Raw genomic sequence first — 11,554 nt, forward strand, 5'->3', positions numbered from 1 at the left:
CACTTTTTTCCTCCAGCTGTGGTCCTAAGAACAATTTGGGTAAAACCTGCAAGCTGCACCAAGCTGTCAGCTAACACACTCACAGGTGCCTTTCAAACAATTATGACATTCAACTGTTTTTGGCTTGTCCAACATTCATTTTTTAATTAATATGCCTTTATGAACTCAAGTTCAGAAGAATCCCTCTTTCATATACAACCAAACACACCTGTGGGACTGAAACAAGATCAACTATGTCAAAAAGCCCAAAGATTTTTGGAAGACTATTTCAGAACTTGGAGAAAAAGCCCCACATTTGGTATCCTTTCCCACTGCTGGCACACCGACCCCTCAGAGACTTCACTTACAGCCTCTGGGTCACTGCTGTTTGTGGCTTTGGTCTGGGTTCACATGCCTTCGTGTCCACACTGGCCAGCAGCTCAGAACAACCCTTTTCTAGGCCCACTCCGGCTGGTCTGGGTGAGCCTTGCCCCTCTGTGCTCTCCAGCCCTTGTCCCTGCACTGGGACAAGCCACACCCGGGAGCAGAGCCCTGCCGCTGCCTACAGGGGCAGCTGTGAAACCACAGTCCCACCCTGGCAACTTCTCAGGCCAGCCATCCCAAGGCAGACACAGCAATCCTTTGCCATCACACTTCTCCTCACTTGCCAGCAAGGAGCTTGCCACCGCAGCGAGAGCGAGCTGTGGTCACCCGAGCAAGGCAGCCCACCCGAGACCTCACTGCTGTGTTTCCAGGCGCTGTTTCATCCACTCTCAGCACAAGAAGCATGTGCAGAGGTGAACAGCACCAGCTGACAGCAGTAACTTACGCTGTCAGACACTTGGCCACACGCCTGGCCCTTTGCCATTCCCTCCTCTGATGGAGCCCCACAGAGTGTCCCTGAGTGCCCCTCTTCCACACTGCACCCCCAGTTACTTGTACCTGTAATGGGGGCCAAACACCATCTTGGTTCTCCAGAACTCTCCTTTAGGAGACCCTACAGCAGAGACCACCTTCACTCCCAGCACAGGGGCTCTTCACCCCATAAACCTTGCAGCCCCAGGGCCACTTTCAGCTCACAGGCATGTGAATTCCTACCAGGAGGCAGCCAAAAGCTCTGCACGAGGCTCCTTCCCTCCCCAGGAAAACAAGGATTTGCCAATTTGTTTTGCTCCAGTCACCAGTGGCACACACACCACGAAGATGCTCCTCTTCCCAGATTTCCATCACAGACAGGAAAACTGTGAATCTCTGTCTTCAAGGAGAGAACCTGTTGATGTTTTCACTCGGGTCTCAAAAGAGCCACCAAGTACCAGGAGACAAACACGGCAGACTTTCCAAAGCTGCCAGGAACAGTTCTCACTATTCCTCACAGGAGCAGTGCAGGCTGTCACGGAAACTTGCTGGGGCCACACAGGAGTGATGCTGCAGAGCAAGAGCAATGGTGACAGAACCCCGTGCAGAGGAACAGCGGCCTCTGAATTGCACCCACTTCACATCAGGCTCAAAATACAAGCGACTCTCAAAATGCCTTTCTTCTGCCTCCATCTGCCACTGCATTGCTGTGCTGTGGCTCTATGGACCCAGCCTTGTGGAACAGCTTCCAGTTAATTCACCTTTTCCATTTGCTTTAGTCCACTCCCCAGAGCTCCATATCCAGTAGATATTTATTTTAAAGCTAAGCCAAAACCATTCAAACGCTAACACTTCAGGGCCTTCAATACTCCTGGTTGCACACAGTAGGGCCTCTTTTAGAATAAAGAGCGTCCACTTTGGGAACTAAACCAACATAATTATAATTGGGCTGCATGTCAAAGTTTTACAAATCCCCAGACTGGAAATAAAGTAGGTTTTACTCCTCACAGATCCTTTGTTACAGAAGGCATAAAACTGCACTGCAGCCTCAAGAACACCAATTCCTCCCCAGAGCCCAGCAACTGTGTAAGAAAACTGAGCTTCAAAATCCAGTTTGCTGTTCTGGCTCCTCACTGCATGGCATTCTGGCTTTCCTAATGGAGAAACAAGACAAAGTTCCCTCAAAATCCTGGACACTGTTCCACATGAAAGTCCAATACATATTTTCTTTGAATGTCTAAACAATGTCCAGGATCAAATCCCAACCAAAAAGATGAAGTCAAGGACTTTTCCAGTCATTAAAACATGCCATTTTTGCATCAGGCATGGAAATACCATATTTCTTTCGGACTTCTGATGGTGTTTAGGTTTTTATTTCCATAATTTAGGAACAGCCATATTGATTTACTCATTCTTCAAAATATTACTCGTGTCATAAGGAAGCTGTATGAAGGGAAAGGAATAAACAGGTTCAGATTTTAGAACAGGTTTTGCAGAACAACCATGCCCAGGTTTGCTTTAGGGGTATGACACGAGTCTTACAAATGTGCAAAATATCTACACCAAGACAGAAAAAACACCCTATTGTTTCGGCAAGCTGGGACATGTTACTCAGATTATTCTCCGCTGGAGGTTGATGCAAACATGCCAGGTCCACAAACACACACAAAAGTGTCTACGTGGCATTTCTGGCACATTTGTAAAGGCCCAACTGACAACCAACTCATGTGGGAGAGCAAAAGCCATGCCAAGGAGTCGCTGAAGAATTTAAGAAGTGCACAGGCTCAAGGGCAGGCCCCATGAGAGCAGAGATGGAGGAGAGGCCAAGGAAGCCAGCAGCCCCCTCCCAGCCACGCCGTCACAGCACACGGCCTGGGGAGCTGAGGTGGGGCAGCACAGCCCACCTTGCTGAGCAGCCTCTTAGGTGGAGCTTTTTCTTCTATCCCAGTGGCTTGAAATAACTTGAATGTTTCTTTCTGGACAGAGACAGTTCAAATTATGCAAAGAAGCTGGAGGACAGCCAAGACTCAAAGGCTTTAACCTTGATCCCAACCACAAAGATGCACCTCTGCTCTCACAGACGGGCGTTTGCCAGCTGGTCTGGGCACAAAGCGCTGCCCAGCTGAGCTAAAGGGAGGGAACAAGACATCAAAGCGAGATCCTGTGCTCCTCTGGCAGGGAGGACAGCTCCCGAGCCCAGAGATAAGCAGAGATGGTCCCACACCACATACACACCTTGCCACCCCTAACGAAGGAAAACGGGTGGAGTAAAAAGGTGCTTGCATGGCAATTTTCATCATCATTTCATTTAGACTCAGGATCTAGACAGGTTTTGCAACTCAGTCCAAAAATAAAGGTCAAGTGGAATAAAAGTTACTTAGATCAACACTCAATATGTAAGAATGCACGTCCAGAAAAGAATTTCCTATGTTTTTCAAGTATTTATTTTTCTATTATAATCACAATTCCAAAGAGAACACACCCCTCCGTTTTGTTGTGGTTTTTTTTAAATTCACAAGGATCAGTATTTTTTTCATGTGCTAAGGGTACATGTCAAACTCTCTTTTTTATCATTTAACTTGAGCCAGTATTTAGAAGTCAAATTAAAAATAGTCTTTTTTTAAATGCACAACTTATTGTAATTCCACTCCTAAGGAGATAGGAATTTGTTAGTTTAACACTCAGACTGGTGCACTACAAGTTGCACATGTTTTTGCTCTGACAACAGAAAATGAGAAGTAGAACACAGTGTAATCCTACAAGACTGACTGCCACAAACTCCACTGCCAAATCATCCTCCTGATCCTGAAATCAGCTGGAATTGTCCTTTTCTTCTTCTTTTTTTTCCCCACTGGTTCCACTTACATTTATCATTCCGTGCACATACTTTTATATCTCTATCTTTATTGCCAGTTAGTCTTTAAGTTCTATTCAGCACCTTCTGGAGAACGGAAAATTTTTATTCTCTATGTAGTTTATCACTCCAGCCTGGGATTTGCCCAGCCCATGCCATCAAAGTTGATGTTTTAGCAGGCTGCTACCCACAACTGCAGCTGCAGCAAGCAGCTTACTCTCCAGCAGCAGTGAGGGCTGCAATTAAATGGATTTAAAAAAAAATAAAATTACTCCTTATGAAGTCAAGACGAGTTTTAATGTTCAGTACAAACCTGCAGCATGGACACAGCTTTAACCAATAACCAACCTGCAGCGTATCACCTATCTCTTCTCTAACATAAGAGTATCATAACATAATATGATACAATTGATATTCTCTTAAATCAAACCATTACCTTTTCATTTTGTTTTCACTTTTAAAATTCAGCCTTAAAATTGCTTTAATTGTTGCAGTCCTCCCACACAAATACAGGAGACAAGTTTATTGCAATGGAGAGCCCTAAATAGCACAGTCTGGTTTAGGCTGACTAATACAAACACACATTTTGTTTAATTTTACATTTGTTCCTAGGGAGATCTTGCTCTCATTCCTCTCCCTCGTGTTGCACAGCACCTGACAGCACAGGACACCACCCGCCCGGCGTGCTGAGCAGCGTGGGCAGCTCGGGGGACAGGCTGGCCACTGCTGTCGCCGTCCTGCGGAGAAGGGAGGGCAGGCAGGCCTGTGGGACCGCCACAAACGTGCATCCCAGCACATCCTGGTGTCACAGCCAGGGCCAAGAGCAAGCCGGCAGCAAGGAGACCGCAGGGGCTCTCCCTGGGGAGCAGAGCACAGCAGGTCCAAGGCACACCGAACATGCCCATGGTGCACCCAAGCAAGGCACCAGCCTTCACAAACACTCCGAGGCAGCTCACAGCCCTCTGCATCTGCTCAGCCACTCGCCCTCAGAAATCCCTCCTTAGCACCAGCACAAGAAAAATACCTGGGAATTAACCTGGGTTAGAAATAACCTGGCACAGGCAGACTAAGTTTTAACCAAATGAATGCCTTATCCAGTGTATCAGATGGCCAGAGACGCCAGAACAGGAAAAAGAACAGCACATGGAGAAGTAGGACTACTCACTCCCCTGCCATTAGTAGCCGGCAAAGGTTTGCGCAAGCACAGCCCCAGGTGCCTCAAACCACGGAGCCAGGAACCCCAAGGCATTCGCGGGGAGGGCTGGAGGGGCCTGCTGGGGCACACCGACTCCTGAAAGCAGGGCTCAGCAGCTTCCAGGACTTCAAAGGGAAGCCACTTGTAGGCTGGGAGCTATCCGCGCAGCCAAAGGCGGCTGGGCTGGCGGGGCTGCCAGCCCGCTCCTGCTGTCACAGGAGCCTCGCCAGCAGAACAGCAGGCCCGCGATTACAAGAGGGCTTTGCTGGCCTCTCCTCTGCAGCTCATTAGCACAGGTAAGGTCTGCAGTCAGAACAACAAAGTGCCGACCTCCAGTGAGCACAGCTCACTACGACTGCTCGGCAAGACAAGGAACAGCTCCTCCTACCAGCTTCCATTCAACAGCATGACCAGCTTAGCATGCTGAGAAGGAACGTTCCAGGCACTCGGGACAGAAGGTTAAGTGCTGCAGCAACACATCTCCTGTAAAAAGGCCCAGATAACAGCTTTTGGTGCTCCCCCTCACAATCTCCTATCTCCATCTTGGTCATTTCAGACAACAGAAATTACTCCAAAGGCAGCCTTGGACAATCACCAAAATGGATGTCTTGGTTTTAATAAGTTTTTCTTAACAAAGCCAAAGCCTTCCTTTCCCTAAAGCAGACTGGAGTTACTCTACAACAGGCTCCAGACACTTTCAGACCCGTCTTTCCAGCAGCATCATAGGCAGGGAACAGTGACTTAGTGTGACCCTCCAGGAGTGTTTCAGAAGGGGGGATGCAGGGACAACAGGACTTCTGGGGTGAGAGCCACTGAACTGCCTCTGCGCACCAAAGGGAGGAACCACCCACAACACACAGCCCGAACCAGCAATAAGCTGACTCCACAAGAGGCCAGGAGCAGATGCTCAGGAAAGAGCATAAGGACACAGCATAAAAGGGTCATTCTTCCATGCTCCTCTCACTCCAACCCCACTCCTCCCAGTCAAAGGTAAATTCCCAAGCCCAAAGCTGCACCTGAATCACTGCATTTTCTGGCCCCCCACAGGCCTACCAACAGATTCAGCTGTTCCTCAAAGAAGAATAAGGCTCCTGAATATCCCACTGCAATCAGTCTATAGCTTAGACTATAAACTATTGCTTTTAACTTTAAAGCTGCTGACAATTGATTACACCCAGTATTCCCCATTTCTTGCATAATAAGGAATTACCTAACACCATCCCTTCCCATTTACTCACATCAATTGTGACTTTAAGATCTCTACAGTATCTTCTTTCAAGCATTTCTCCCCTCAGCAAGTCAGTTTATTTACACACCACCTCACCCAGCCTTGCAAAACCAGGCTGAGCCAACGTCCTGTAAAGCTAAAACAGGTGCCAAGCTTGAAGAAACTGCAGAGCTGAAGGATATTGATTATCCCAATTGCTTAGGGACTTACAATGCCTTTGTAATCAAACAGAAGTCCATCCCTTGGGATAAGGGACCTTGATCTGGGGGGCTTGAGAGGTGTCTCAGAGCTGGTGGCACGCCAGTTTGCAGCACAAGGAAGGCAAGGCACGTTCCCAGCAGCGCTGGCAGAACCCTGTGTCCAAGACGCCCAGCACGGGGCCAGGCACAGCCAGCACTGGGGCAGCCAGCAGGGCAAGGCACTGCCTGGAGGGCAGGAGCACAGCAAAAGAGGGATCTGCACCGCCTGCCACACTGACCCAGCTCCTGATGCCCAGTATTCAGGAGCAGATGGATCATGGCTCTGGCCTTCCAGGGGAACAGCAGCATGTGAACTGCCAGCAGAGAACACGGGCACTGGAACTGCAGTGCTGCCTTCTCCCGCACAAAGGAAGAGCTGCGGACTTACTGCACTGGGAGCACGGGCACACTCCTCAGGCTCCTTCCAGGAAACAGCACCATGCACTTCATGGCAAAGGTGTGCTCCAACGCTGCTTCATAACTGCAGCTCGTTCCCTGTGGATCTTCTCACCAGAGCAGAAATCTGGGAGTGTGTTCTGAACAACCTCAATCCACAGCTGCAACTCACTGTGAAATAGGAACCTGCGAGCACTGTACACACGCAATTCCAGAAGACCACATGGTAAGGAGGGCATAACCATCACCTGAGACTGGGTCAGGTGCACACTCATGGTCCAATGTAACACAGAAAACTATTGCACTACAACCACTTAACGTTATTGGACTGTACTGCTACACTTTTGAAAGCATTACTCCAAAACCATGTTCTGGCTGCAAACATAGTGGGGAAAAAAGGAATTCCTTGAAAGCATTTCCATGGAATTCCTTACATTTTGTAGTCAACAACATTTGATAAATTCATGATCCCAGAACAGTTTTCAAACACATGTGAATTCAGCTTTCCAACATTGCTAGAAAACACCATCATTCCTGATTTTTTTTACAGATATGTACAGGATATAAATGCCTTACACTCACAACATGTGGCCACAGAACTTGTCCACAGCAGTGCTCAGAAGGTGAGGATCTTGATAGCACCGGGTATCTCTGTACCTAAGATACTCTTAAACTCTCAGTCTTGACTACCTTCAGGTCCTAAAGTAACTAATCCATCCCCTGAGCCACGTGCACACCCTGGCTGAGGCCAGCCCGTCACCCAGCTCTGTGATATCCCTGAATCCTCACACACAGAGCAGCAATCACCCATGTTCAACACCACCACTGCAATCTGCTGTAGCTCCTGACAGATGCACAGGTGAGCAGGACAAGTTTTCAACCTGCTTATACACACTAGATCAGGTATCAAGATGCCCATTTGAGAGTTCCAATACCAAGAATTTAAATGAATTCAAGTAGCTTTTTTTTGGCAGGGACAAGAAGGGCTGAACGGGTGCCTAATTATTTCACAACGGCTGTCCCTAGATCCTATTTTAGCATCGGGCTTTCATTAAATTTAAGCATGACTTCAGAGTACCAGCTGGCTGGAAAAAACAAAAACCACAAACACAACCCACTCACAACACCCCACGGGTGTTCTTTCCCCCGCCCATGTTCCCTTCCTACCCTCACCGAGGGCTTGGAGGACTCCAGTTCCATTTGGAAAGCCAGCCTCAAAAGCAGATAAGTTCTGCAGGAAATGGCTATATTTAGCCCTCCCCTTTCACCTCAGCTCCTCCACACACTTGCATTCTCCTGCAAAAGGATCTTTCTACTCAGTGATAGAGGTGATCTTCAGCAGGTCACCTCAGCAGAAAGAATGCAACCAACTTCATACGTGTTAAGAGAAGAGCGTGAACAACCACCAGAATATCAAATGTTCAGCCACTAAGGCATACAATAAAATTCTCACGTCTCAAAGCGTGTTGAATTGCAAGCTCCAGGAACACGATGTGCCCAAAATCACTTTCTGAGTGGTGCCCATGGAGGGCAAGGCTGAACCTCTGCACACACTATCTGGGTTTTCACCAATTTTGTCAGTAACTAACACAGCCATCCTACTCTCTACAGAATATAAACATGAGGCAACAAACTTCACAGCTCTGCAACTAAAATCTTTTTCTAATAAATAATTTTCTAAATTTGTTTCCTAATAAAAAATAAGAAAACAGTTAACAATGGTTCCTGGGCAGTGAATATCAGCAACACCTCTGGAAACATCATCAGCACCAGGTCAGTAGGATTTCCCTTTCCCAGCTTGAAACTTTGAAACACATTATAAGACTTAAAAGTGAAAACATATGAAGGGGCTTTTCCTCCCCTCGAGTTGTTTTGTTTAAATAACAGCTTCATCTGATATAATTCTGTCCTAACCATGATTTAGGCCTGTAAGAGCTGATTATTTACAGACTGAGGAGGCTGAAGTGTGAACTAAAAGTTTGTCCCATCACGAAGACAGAACAAAACACACCTCTCACCCAGCGTGAGGAGACAAAGAGGCAAAGGGTTACAGTCAGGAACCACTCCCAAGTCCTGTGCCACTGGGCCAGGAGCACACATGGCCCCCTGAAACAGAGGAATGCAGGCCTTATCCCAGCAAACAAATCCCGAGGGAAGGCAAACCTCTGAAACCACTGCACACACTTAACACCTCCTGGGGAGAGCACAGGGCATACAGGAACTTTTTGTTCCCTTAAAACAGATCTCTAACACCTCCTCCTCAAAAAAAAAAAGGTTTCGGCCATCAAAGGGCCCAGCCGTGCACTTGAGAGCTCTCCACAGCCAGGACTCCAGCTTTCCCATTTCAATTGCAAGGCACCCCAGCACTCTTCAAACAGCTCCAGCCCTTCAAGGACAGGGCTCCGAGAGTATTTGCAAAGTGCCTGCTGCATTCCAGGTCACCACCCTCCCTCTGAAGATGAGTATGAGGATCACAGCAAAGATCGTATTACAGGAAACAAAAGAAAAGTGAAAGTTTAAAAATAGACTTGTCATTGCCCACAGCTAACTGCTATAGCCACAGGAGTCTTCTTCAAGGAGAAGCTGGGCTTCAATGCAGACCATAAAAACACACGAGATTTGGAAAAAGAATCTGTTCTCTTCTGAGAACTCAATGCATCGTTGTAAAACGTGGTTTTGTACAAACGTGCCAGTTCTGCAGCTCAGTCCAGAACGTGGAAGTTCCCACCAGTAACACCATCCTGAGGCACTGGTGCCTCCAGCACACCTACGTGAACCCCAGCTCTTGGAGAACCGGATGAAGCTGAGCTGCTCTCTCAATTACTGGAAAACAAAGCGGCTTAGTTTCAATTTATGTAAAAATACTGCGAGAAACTAAAGTTGCTTTAGCACTTTTAATAGAATTGCCTGGGCAGCTTCCCCTCCTAGATTCACGGCCAGATTTCACAGAGCAGCATGTGGGTCCAGAGCCGCCAGGTCAGCACGCACACCTGAGCGGGCTGAGAGCGGCTGTGTGCCCAGGGCCGTGCTGCCGGGCAGGCCGAGTCCCGGCAGGAGCCAGCCCCTCCTGCCCCTCCTGCCGCTCCTGCCCCCGGGCCCAGGGCGGGCTGGCTGCGGCCCCGGGCTCAGGAGCCGCTCCGGCGGCTCTGGCCGCGGCAGCAGCCCCTTTAGCAGATGACCGGCACCAGGGACTTTGGCCTGCACCTCGGCTATGCCCATCAACCCTCGGGCTTCCAGCGCACTGCCGTGGGCAGCGGCAGCACACCCACGGGGAGCTCGCCGCGCTCCGCGCCGCCCACCCGGGGAGCTCCCGCAGCCGCACGGCAGCCACGGGCAGGGAAATTCACTCTGCCCGGCCAAAACACCGCACGTTAATGAGAGCAGGGAGAAGGGAAGCCGCAGCCCTGCCCGCCGCGCGGCACCGCGGCGATGCTGCGCCCTCCGAGCGCGGCCGCGGCTCCGCGGGGCCTTTGTGCGCCCCCCGCCCGGACCGGGACCCCGCGGCGCCGCCCCCGCCAACCCTCCCGCCGACGGGACCGACCTGCTCCGGCGGCACGGACTCACCCGCTGGGCCGGCGCGACGGGGCGGGACGGAGCCGTAGGGAGCTGGCGGCGCGGGCCGTGCTGCGGCGCTGCCCCGCTCGGGCCGGCGGGGCCGGGGGCGGCCGCGGGCGGCGGCGGCTCCGCTGACAAAGGAGCGCGGGCGGGGCAGCGCCCGCACCGGCAATGGCCGAGCGTCACTTCCGCCCGCCGCCCCGCCCGGCGCCCCCTGCCGGCGCCGCGGGGACACGGCGGGTGCGGGCTCGGGCTCGGGTTCGGGTTCGGGTTCGGGCTCGGGCTCGGGCTCGGGCTCGGGCTCGGGCTCGGCTCGGGCTCGGGCTCGGGCTCGGGTCGGGCTCGGGCTCGGGCTCGGGCTCGGGTTCGGGTCGGGCTCGGGCTCGGGCTCTGGCTCGGGTTCGGGTCGGGCTCGGGCTCGGGTTCGGGCTCGGGCTCGGGTTCGGGTCGGGCTCGGGTTCGGGCTCGGGCTCGGGCTCGGGCTCGGGCTCGGGCTCGGGTTCGGGTTCGGGTCGGGGTCGGGTTCGGGTTCGGGTTCGGGTCGAGGTCGGGTTCGGGTTCGGGTTCGGGTTCGGGTTCGGGTCGGGGTCGGGCTCGGGCTCGGGCTCGATGGAACGGAAAGCCCGTCCCGAGTAGCGGACCGAGGCACAGAAGTATCCAGGCACGGTGGGCGGCCCTCAGGGCCTGGTCCTGGCTGGTCCGGGCCGGCAGAGCCCATGGGGTCACCGGTGCCACTCCAGAGCCCGGGGCACAGCAGTGTCCGGGCTGTGTCCGGCTGGCTCTGGGATGGCCCCGGGAGGAGACTCCAGCCCTGCCCGGGCTCTGCTCGGGGCAGGGGCTCTGCCTGCTGTGCCGGGAGCTCCGGGGTTCAGCCCTGCCCGCGGCTCTGGGGCCGGAGCTGGGCACGGAGCAGAGCCTGGGCCTGCTCCAACCTCCCTGCACATGGGGACAGACGGACACAGGGGGACAGACGGACACACGGGGACAGACAGGGGCAGCCAGGGCTGAGGCCCCTCTCCCTGGGGCTCCTCTCCAGGCTGAGCAGCCCCAGCTCCCTCAGCCTCTCCTGGGCACCGAGATGCTCCAGGCCCCTGCTCAGCTCCAGGAGCTCCTGGCCCTGCTGTGCTGGACACAGCACCCAGAGGTGCCTCCAGGGCTGAGCCAGACTGCAGATATCCTGGTAAAAGACTGATGTGCTAAATTTTATTTAAAAAAATATTTACTTCAATTTTCACACCAAATTAATCATAAAG

The 11,554-nt window shown here is 51.8% G+C and overlaps 1 protein-coding gene across 2 annotated transcripts in view; it reads right to left on the reverse strand.

The window, feature by feature from the left end:
- Positions 1-10,400, reverse strand: part of ACVR1 (activin A receptor type 1) — a 46,708-nt gene extending 36,308 nt beyond the window's left edge. Inside the window, exon 1 of one of the 2 annotated variants that reach the window (XM_036386931.1) lies at positions 10,311-10,400. The gene's annotated coding sequence lies outside the window, so the exon portion shown is untranslated. Of the gene's footprint in view, positions 1-10,287 lie in introns of both variants that reach the window. The other variant, XM_036386932.2, reaches the window with a different exon arrangement.
- Positions 10,401-11,554: the final 1,154 nt, after the last annotated feature.

Source organism: Molothrus ater, chromosome 7, assembly GCF_012460135.2.
Source record: "Molothrus ater isolate BHLD 08-10-18 breed brown headed cowbird chromosome 7, BPBGC_Mater_1.1, whole genome shotgun sequence".
Classification (NCBI taxonomy): domain Eukaryota; kingdom Metazoa; phylum Chordata; class Aves; order Passeriformes; family Icteridae; genus Molothrus; species Molothrus ater.